The 10,216-nt window shown below is 45.5% G+C and overlaps 1 pseudogene; it reads left to right on the plus strand.

The window, feature by feature from the left end:
• Nucleotides 1-435: 435 nt before the first annotated feature.
• On the plus strand, nucleotides 436-9,999 carry LOC143853979 (cytochrome P450 86A8 pseudogene; annotated as a pseudogene).
• The last annotated feature ends 217 nt before the right edge of the window (nucleotides 10,000-10,216 follow it).

The following is a 10,216-nucleotide window of genomic DNA, read 5'->3' on the forward strand; positions in this document are numbered from 1 at the left end:
ACTAAGTAATGACTGATAACAGTTGAGCGGTTTCCTTCTCTCTTTTCCCCATTTTTTTCCCAACCGATCTCATTTATTAACCAATTTAATTCAATGCGTGAATTTAAGGACACCCCTTTCCCCAAATAAGTTGGTAAGATCGGCAATGAAAACTGATCCATATAAAACTCATCACAGAGAACTAGAGAGTGGCTTTCAATAGTGGTGTTTTTCTAAATTTCCCAACGGCCACTAACACCATTTAATGGAGGTTTCAGATGAGTAGTGCATTCATGCTAGAGGTGAAAAGATGGTGAAATCATAGAACAGTCTGGCATTAGTAAATGCTTCTCTGCATTTGAACTTGTCAACGTACCCTTCTATAAATTCCTCATTTTCAGTTTTCTAAACTACCTTACATCTCCCATTTCTCATCCTAAGCATTTCGAGGGAAACCCAGTTCTCAACTAGTTGTAAAATCCAGTTCTCCAACAAGGGTTTTTCTTATTCCGGCAATAAATCAAGGTTTTCCGGTGGTGGGGTGTCCTTATCAATAGTAATGCGGCATTCTTTGAAAAAAGGGTAATGTTGGTTCTTGGCTTCTCATGCTTGTGTTTTCTAATGTACGAATGCCCTACTGTGGAAACATAATTTTATACATGTTTTGATAAAATAAAATAAAAATGGGCCGTGATAAATTCACCCCTTATTTTTCAAAATGGAACACCATAGGATGACCCAAACCGTCCATTTGATGGGCCACAACGTAAATAGATTGTGTCCCAAAAATCATTTACATAGGATGATCCCAGCCGTCCGACCTATAAAGGGATTGAGATTATGGAAACTTCTATAGATCGGACTGTTGGGATCATGCTATGGAAATGATTTTTGGGACACAACCTATTTACATTGTGGCCCATCAAATGGATGGTTTGGATCATCCTATGGTATGGGCTGTACCGTCTATGTGAATTCATACATAGAAGGGGGTAAATTTAGGGGAGTGATATTACCCTGTTACGTGCCTAATTGGCCGTAACGGAAATAAACGGGGGGGAATGGTTGATTCGAGGCAACTGGACCTCCTAGCGGCTCAATTCGAGAGGAACCGTGACTCTCCAAAACAAAGTCTCCTTTGCTGTAAATTATCTTCTCTTTTTCTTTTCATTGAATTAGATTACTACTACATAAATACAAGCAAGAGAGAGTGCCACATCACAAGCACACTTACCCACTAACAAGACACATCACAAATAACTAACACTCACTACTTAACACATACACCATAACTGACACCCAGAACTCTAAAAACACATTCCCACAACTAACACCCACACCATAATTATTATGCACATAACATTTCTTCCCCCTTAGAATCGACCTTGTCCTCAAGGTCGTAGAAAATATTGTATTCCACCGGGGTCCCAAATCTTGTTGGGCACACTTCGATTGAGAAACACAATCAACTTTAGACATTTGTATTCTTCAAAAGTAACGACCGTAATCTTTCGAACCCCGCTTTTAAAATTTGTTGCTCTCGAAGTTGGAAAGGAAAAAAAAAATTTCATTCTCATCGCCATTGATTTTCACGATTTTCTCTACATGAGCGTCAACTCTCAAGATATAACTTTGCTCCTTCTTTACACATTTCTTTAATCTCTTCGCTGATTTTTTCCAAGCCTTTCGTGATCGTCAGTACTCCTCCATCATTAATTCACTTTGATTTGCCGGAAATCATTGCGTAGGGATTCTAAATGCTCTAACGGCACAGCCATGGTGTAGGATCTACCGCTTTGATACCAATTGTTACGTGCCTAATCGGCCGTAACGGAAATAAACAAAATAAAAGAGAAGGGAATGGTTGATTCGAGGCAACCGGACCTCCTAGCGGCTCAATTCGAGAGGAACCATGACTCTCCAAAACAAAGTCTCATTTGCTGTAAATTATCTTCTCTTTTTCTTTTCATTGAATTAGATTACTACTACATAAATACAAGCAAGAGAGAGTGCCACATCACAAGCACACTTACCCACTAACAAGACACATCACAAATAACTAACACCCACTACTTAACACATACACCATAACTTACACCTATAACTCTAAAAACACATTCCCACAACTAACACCCACACCATAATTATTATGCACGTAACATTCCTTCCCCCTTAGAATCGACCTTGTCCTCAAGGTCGAATTTAGAAAATATTGTATTCCGCCAAGGTCCCAAATCTTGTTGGGCACACTTCGATTGAGAAACACAATCAACTTTAGACCTTTGTATTCTTCAAAAGTAACGACCGTGATCTTTCGAACCCCGCTTTTATAATTTGTTGCTCTCGAAGTTGGAAAGGAATAAAAATTTTCATCTTCATTGCCATTGATTTTCACGATTTTCTCTACGTGAGCGTCAACTTTCTCAAGATATAACTTTGCTCCTTCTTTACGCATTTCTTTGATCACTTCGCTAATTTTTTCCAAGCCTTCCGCCCACACCATAATTATTATGCACATAACATACCCCTTCCCCCCATAGCTATTCCCCCCTCCTGCCCCCTTTATGAAGGGGTGGAGAAGCAGCGGTTAACTCCAAAAGCATAAAAGTTAACAAAATCGGTTAAAGGGGGGAAAATAGCCATAAGATGGGGGAGGAAATATCACTGCCCTAAATTTATCACTCTTCTCAAAATATTTGTAAAAGTCTTAAGGAGGAATGCTAGATTCACGAGGGGCAAAGGGTACCCTCATTGGCCAAATCCCATTTAAGATTGCACATAAAATTAAGATCATCCGTGTTAAATGGGATTTGACCAAATGGGGAACCCTTTGCCCTTGAATTTGCAAGGGTCCCTGTGAGTCTACATTCCTTAAGTCTCAAAACAATTTCAAAAAATGTGAAAACAATTTCCTATAGGGTACCAAAAAAAAGAACATTCATCGAAGATTATACTTTTTAAATTTCTCTCTCTTATGTTTTACGTTGATTTGAACTTTAGGTCTTAAGAGTGTTCAATTTCCGGCACCGGAAGTGGTTTCCCGATGAGGATAACCTGAGAGTGGTTTTCCGGAAGTGGGTCCAGCGGTTTATCAGTTGTAGAGGTGAATTTGACAGTTTCACATGGACACATCATCGCTTCTGTTGATTTTCTCTGCCATTTCAGCGTACTTACTGTGGTTCACGTTCATGGTACGGTCCTTGAAGGGTCCACGTGTTTGGCCGCTATTGGGCAGCTTGCCAGGGCTAATCGAGAACATCCATAGGATGCACGACTGGATTGCGGAGAATCTCGACACGTGTGGCGGCACGTACCAAACATGCATCTGGGCCGACCGTTTTCTAGCCCGCAAGCAAGGGCTCGTGACCGTCACTTGCGATCCAAAGAACCTCGAGCACGTGCTAAAGACACGATTTGACAATTATCCAAAGGGCCCCACATGGCAAGCCGTGTTTCACGATCTACTGGGCGAGGGGATTTTCAACTCGGATTGTGAAACTTGGCTTTTACAAAGGAAGACAGCTGCCTTTGAATTTACGACTAGGACCCTACGACAAGCCATGGCTCGATGGGTGAGTCGAGCCATAAAGCTACGGTTTTGCCCTATATTGAAGATGGCTCAGCTCGAAGCCAAGCCTGTTGACCTCCAGGACCTTCTCCTCCGGCTCACCTTTGACAATATTTGCAGCGTTATTCCCTTAATCTTTTAGGGCAGTGATATAACCCCCGCCCCCCCCCCCCCCCCTAAAACAGAAATCGTTAACTTTTAAGCCTTTTGGAGTTAACGGTGCCTCCACCCCTTTCTATATCTGTTAAGGGGGGAGGGAATATCCACCAAGGGGAGAATATCACTGCCCATCTTTTATAGTTTAACATTGCCCCTTGTGTGTGGCCCCTCTTTTCAGGGTTTGCCTACAAGTGGCACATGGCCTACACGTGGCATATGTGGCCCCTCTTTGTATTAGATGTAAATTTTTAATAACAAGAGGTTTTAAACCAAGGAACAACCAATTACTCCATAGCGTTACTTAATCTTTTACGCTTTTAAAGCTCCCCTCACATGTGGCCCTTCGTTTTAGGGTTGGCCTACACGTGACACATGTGGCCCTTCTTTTGGGGTTGGCCATTAGATGTTGATTTTTAACATCAAGGAGTTTTGAACGGAAAACCTCTTCTTTGGTACCATGTAAAACAACCAATTACTTTAAAAATTAAAACCTTAAGCTATTGGAAATGCGGTTATTTAATCTTTTATACTTTAACAGGTACCGATCCGGAAACACTGGCGCCAGGGCTTCCGGAAAATGCCTTTGCCTTGGCTTTTGATCGAGCCACAGAGGCCAGCCTACAACGCTTCATAATCCCGGAATTTGCTTGGAAGTTAAAGAAATGGCTCCGGCTGGGCCTGGAAGTCAGCTTGAGCGAGAGCCTAGCCAACATAGGCGACTACCTCTCTAAAGTCATCAATACACGTAAGCTCGAATTGTCCAGTCAACATCAAGGAGGGGTCCCACATGATGACTTGTTATCAAGGTTTATGAAAAAGAAAGAATCCTTCTCAGACAAGTTCCTCCAACAAGTGGCGCTCAATTTCATCCTAGCTGGGCGTGACACGTCATCAGTGGCGCTGAGATGGTTCTTCAGGCTTGTGTCCAATCATTCAACGGTGGAGGATGAGATCGTACGTGAGATCTGCACCGTTCTGATCGAGACACGTGGCAATGACATGAAAAAATGGGTGGAGGACCCACTTGGGTTTGAAGAGGTGGACCGTTTGATCTACCTCAAGGCCGCATTATCGATAACTTTACGACTTTACCCTTCGGTGCCGGAAGATTCAAAGCACGTGATTTCAGATGATTTTTTGCCGGACGGAACTTTCGTTCCGGCGGGGTCCGCCATCACGTATTCTATCTACTCGGCGGGCCGGATGAAGTCTGTTTGGGGAGAAGATTGCTTGGATTTTAAGCCCGAGAGGTGGTTATCGGCCGATGGGAAGCAATTTGAGCCGCACGATTCGTTTCGATTTGTATCGTTCAATGCTGGCTCTTGATGATGCCAAAATCCGGATCTGGGCGTCGGACGAGTGCTATCGGCAAAACCAGCAGCTTAGTTTGGTAGAGCTCTTATTCATGGGTGCCTGCGCTCATGGAAAACAACGTTAGAAGGGCCCCGGAGTGGGGACTCGGGGGCACCCTCCGACGCTCAAGTCAGGTATCGGTATCACAGGTATCTAAGCAAGACTAATAGAGATAAACAAGCTTATGGGGGGAAGAAGAGTCTCTATTTACCGTTGAGCAAGGGGGTGCCTTTTATAGGCTTAGAGTTCTTACACCATGTTTTGGTGTATAAGCCATGTGTCCTTGTGCATGGCAAGTTTTTAGCATGTTTGCCACTTGTCGTAGTGTTTGCCATGCATTAGCATGTATGCCATGTGTCCAAAGTAAAAGGGGAATTTATTTAGTTTTCCCCCAACACTTGTCTTTATACTTTTCTTGATCATAATTAGATTCTTTTGGTATAAGGATAACACGTGGCGGGCTCTAACGGTCCTACCGTATTTTCTCCCTATCATAATACCCCCCTACTCCTTTGGTCCATTAAATGGACCAAGGGAGTAAGTTCCTTTGTCTGGTCAAAGAATTTAGTGACGAGGGTATTAATGGGAATCTGGGAAGGCGAAGGGGCGTGCTGCTACATTCGGCAGTTCTTTCTCGATGGGCCTTTTCTCCATCTAAGTGGAATAACCGTAGGGTGACCGGACCCTTGTGCTGGGTTCTGAGTCTTTCCCACCGTGCTTGGTATTTTCCATTTGGTGGAATTGTAGTGGGAATGCCGGGCCCTTGTCCTGAGGTCCGAGCCTTTTTTGCTCGACGGGTCTCTGTTTCCAGCTAAGTGGAATGGTAGTAGGGTGGTTGGACCTTTGTCTTGAGGTCCGAGCCTTTCCCACATGGCTTTTAACCATGTGGTCGTGGGTTCGAATCCCACGGATGGCGCCAATCTGATGATGCCAAAATCCGGATCTGGGCGTCGGACGAGCGCTATCGGCAAAACCAGCAGCTTAGGTTGGTAGAGCTCCTATTCATGGGTGCCTGCGCTCATAGAAAACAACGTTAGAAGGGCCCCGGAGTGGGGACTCGGGAGCACCCTCCGACGCTCAAGTCAGGTATCAGTATCACAGGTATCTAAGCAAGACTAATAGAGATAAACATGCTTATGGGGGGAAGAAGAGTCTCTCTTTACCGTTGAGCAAGGGGGTGCCTTTTATAGGCTTAGAGTTCTTACACCATGTTTTGGTGTATAAGCCATGTGTCCTTGTGCATGGCAAGTTTTTAGCATGTTTGCCACTTGTCGTAGTGCTTGCCATGCATTAGCATGTATGCCATGTGTCCAAAGTAAAAGGGGAATTTATTTAGTTTTCCCCCAACACTTGTCTTTATACTTTTCTTGATCATAATTAGATTCTTTTGGTATAAGGGTAACACGTGGCGGGCTCTAACGGTCCTACTGTATTTTCTCCCTATCATAATACCCCCTACTCCTTTGGTCCATTAAATGGACCAAGGGAGTAAGTTCCTTTGTCTGGTCAAAGAATTTAGTGACGAGGGTATTAATGGGAATCTTCCGAGCCTTTCCCACCGTACTTGGTATTTTCCATTTGGTGGAATTGTAGTGGGAATGCTGGGCCCTTGTCCTGAGGTCAGAGCCTTTTTTGCTCGACCGGTCTCTGTTTTCATCTAAGTGGAATGGTAGTAGGGTGGCTGGACTTTTGTCTTGAGACCGAGCCATTTTTGCTCGACCGGTCTCTGTTTCTATCTAAGTGGAATGGTAGTAGTGATGCCGAACCCTTGTGCTGGGTTCTGAGCCTTTCCCACCGTACTTGGTATTTTCCATCTGGTGGAGTTGTAGTGGCCCTGCCGGACCCATGTGCTGGGTTCTGAGCCTTTCCCACCGTACTTGGTATTTTCCATCTGGTGGAATTGTAGTGGCCTTGCCGGACCCTTGTGCTGGGTTCTGAGCCTTTCCCACCATACTTGGTATTTTCCATCTGGTGGAATTGTAGTGGCCTTGCCGGACCCTTGTGCTGGGTTCTGAGCCTTTCCCACCATACTTGGTATTTTCCATCTGGTGGAATTGTAGTGGCCTTGCCGGACCCTTGTGTTGAGTTTTGAGCCTTTCCCACCGTACTTGGTATTTTCCATCTGGTGGAATTGTAGTGGCCCTGCCGGATCCTTGTGCTGGGTTCTGAACCTTTCCCACCGTACTTGGTATTTTCCATCTGGTGGAATTGTAGTGGCCCTGCCGGACCCTTGTGTTGAGTTTTGAGCCTTTCCCACCGTACTTGGTATTTTCCATCTGGTGGAATTGTAGTGGCCCTGCCGGATCCTTGTGCTGGGGTCTGAGCCTTTCCCACCGTACTTGGTATTTTCCATCTGGTGAAATTGTAGTGGCCCTGCCGGACCCTTGTGCTGGGTTCTGAGCCTTTCCCACCATACTTGGTATTTTCCATCTGGTGGAATTGTAGTGGCCCTGCCGGATCCTTGTGCTGGGTTCTGAGCCTTTCCCACCGTACTTGGTATTTTCCATCTGGTGGAATTGTAGTGGTAAGGCCGGGCCCTTGTCCTGAGGTCCGAGCCTTTTTTGGTATTGAATTCCAATTTGTTTGGTGAGGACGTATCTAGTGCACCCCAGTGGGGCGTCTTATTTGTGGAAGGACTATCTTCCCCTCGAGTGATCAGCTCGGGGTTAATGGGTCCCACCTGCCCTTTAAGGGGAGGTCTTTTTTTTCATGGGGAGCGTTTTAGGGTATTCTCGGGGGGATCAGCCTCGATGCTACCTCTGTCTCACTCCCTGTCTTTTTTCCGGCCCTTTATTCATCGTGGACCCGAAAATGGAGATACACGTGGCTCCTTCCTTTTTACTGGTAAAACTCTTGGAGGCTGTCCATGTTCCGGCTTCTAGGGACTGGGGTTCCGTTGGTGTCGTGCCTCGTTACCTCCGACCGTATGAGGTGGGATCCGGGCTCCGTTGATGTCGTGCTCTGGTATCTCCGACCGTATAAGGTGGGATCTGGGCTCCGTTGATGTCGTGCCTCGGTATATCCGACCGCATAAGGTGGGATCCGAGTTTCGTTGATGTCGTGCCTCGGTATCTCCGACCGCATAAGGTGGAATCCGGGCTCCGTTGATGTCGTGCCTCGGTATCAATGACCGCATAAGGTGGGATCCGAGTTTCGTTGATGTCGTGCCTCGGAGGGGTCTTTTTCGGCGATGCTTAGCCTCGAAGAGGGCTTTTGATCTCAGCCTAGGACTTTATAGCCCAGCCTTGCCGGAACTTTTAAGCTTGTCCTAGAGAAATAACTTCAACACAAATATTAATCGTGCAGATGATATTTCAAAAGCAAACATAGAATTTCAATAAGATAAAATTGCAACCAAGATATTTTGAGGAGAACACAGCTCTACGCATGGTTTAGAAACCTCAATAGTGATTATTTACTTAGCGATTTGAAATCTGGGTCTGCGATCGCGCGGTTGGTAGAGGGCCTCCGCGAGGTCCAAGAGCAGTGTTGAAGGAAGAAGCGATGGAGATAATGGTGATGCCACAGTTGAAGTTGATGATCTGCCCCACTATGTCATCCTTTTTAGATCGTATTTGGCAAAACATGTCGATGGGGATTGGTGCAATCACAGGCATGTCGGTGGACATCTATCCATGGGGAATCCGGAGAATTGTGTCTGTGACATGGAGAGTTGCTGGGAGAGGGTCTTTATAAAGATGCTTTTCTCGATCGCTTGGGTCTCTGATGCTTTCAGGTGTTTTTGGACTTTGGAGGGCCATCTACGGGCTCGGCTTGTTTGCGGGCCACGTTGGATGCTTGAACACCAACTCGGCCTCAGCCTTGTGAGGCTCGCACACACTGGTTTTTGTGTTCTCCCTTCATCTCGATCTTGAAGAAGGCGGGCATCTTGGGGGAAGAGATTTTTCCGCCGGGGCGATCGACTAGAAATCTTTGCAGCCATATAGTTTCGTTGTAAGAGAGGAGTTGCCGAAAACCTCCTCCATCACGGCGTAGATTTGTCGTGCGGATTTCACCTCTTGTCCCCAGTGCTTTCCCGGATGGGGATCCAAGAGAGGGGTCCATCTCCTGCCCCCATTGCGATTTTCTCCGAAGCCAGTGTCCTGCTTAGATTTATTTATTTTTTCTTTCGGGTCCCACGGATGGCGCCAATCTGATGATGCCAAAATCCGGATCTGGGCGTCGGACGAGCGCTATCGGCAAAACCAGCAGCTTAGGTTGGTAGAGCTCCTATTCATGGGTGCCTGCGCTCATAGAAAACAACGTTAGAAGGGCCCCGGAGTGGGGACTCGGAGCACCCTCCGACGCTCAAGTCAGGTATCGGTATCACAGGTATCTAAGCAAGACTAATAGAGATAAACATGCTTATGGGGGGAAGAAGCGTCTCTCTTTACCGTTGAGCAAGGGGGCGCCTTTTATAGGCTTAGAGTTCTTACACCATGTTTTGGTGTATAAGCCATGTGTCCTTGTGCATGGCAAGTTTTTAGCATGTTTGCCACTTGTCATAGTACTTGCCATGCATTAGCATGTATGCCATGTGTCCAAAGTAAAAGGGGAATTTATTTAGTTTTCCCCCAACACTTGTCTTTATACTTTTCTTGATCATAATTAGATTCTTTTGGTATAAGGGTAACACGTGGCGGGCTCTAACGGTCCTATCGTATTTTCTCCCTATCAGCCCTAGGATCTGCTTAGGGAGAGAATTGGCTTATCTACAAATGAAGTCTATTGCTGCCGCGGTATTGCTACGACACCGGCTCACATTAGCACCGGGCCACCATGTGAAACAAAAGATGCCACTTACCTTGTTTATGAAGTATGGGCTCAAGGTTAACGTGCACCATAGGGACTTGACGGCTATTGCCTTGGAGTTCAGAAATGATGAAGGAACGGTGCTACCGGCATCTATTGCCGTTAACGGCAGCAACCATGCCGTTTAGAAGGCTGTTGAAGTGGTGGCTGGCGTGGCGTAAGGAGTAATATTGGTTTTTGTTAGGATTGTGAATATGTTACGATCAGACGAGTCTGACTATAAGGGATGTTTGTAACGAATTGAAAGAGAGTATAGAGAAATCAGTATGTATTTTATATGGGTTAGACTCTTTAGAACTTGGTTTTGAAACTGTTCACAATTATTTTAGCAATTTTTATCAATAA

The sequence above is a fragment of the Tasmannia lanceolata genome, unplaced genomic scaffold, assembly GCF_043159265.1.
Source record: "Tasmannia lanceolata isolate RefF3 unplaced genomic scaffold, GAP_Taslan_0.1 ptg000020l, whole genome shotgun sequence".
Classification (NCBI taxonomy): Eukaryota; Viridiplantae; Streptophyta; class Magnoliopsida; order Canellales; family Winteraceae; genus Tasmannia; species Tasmannia lanceolata.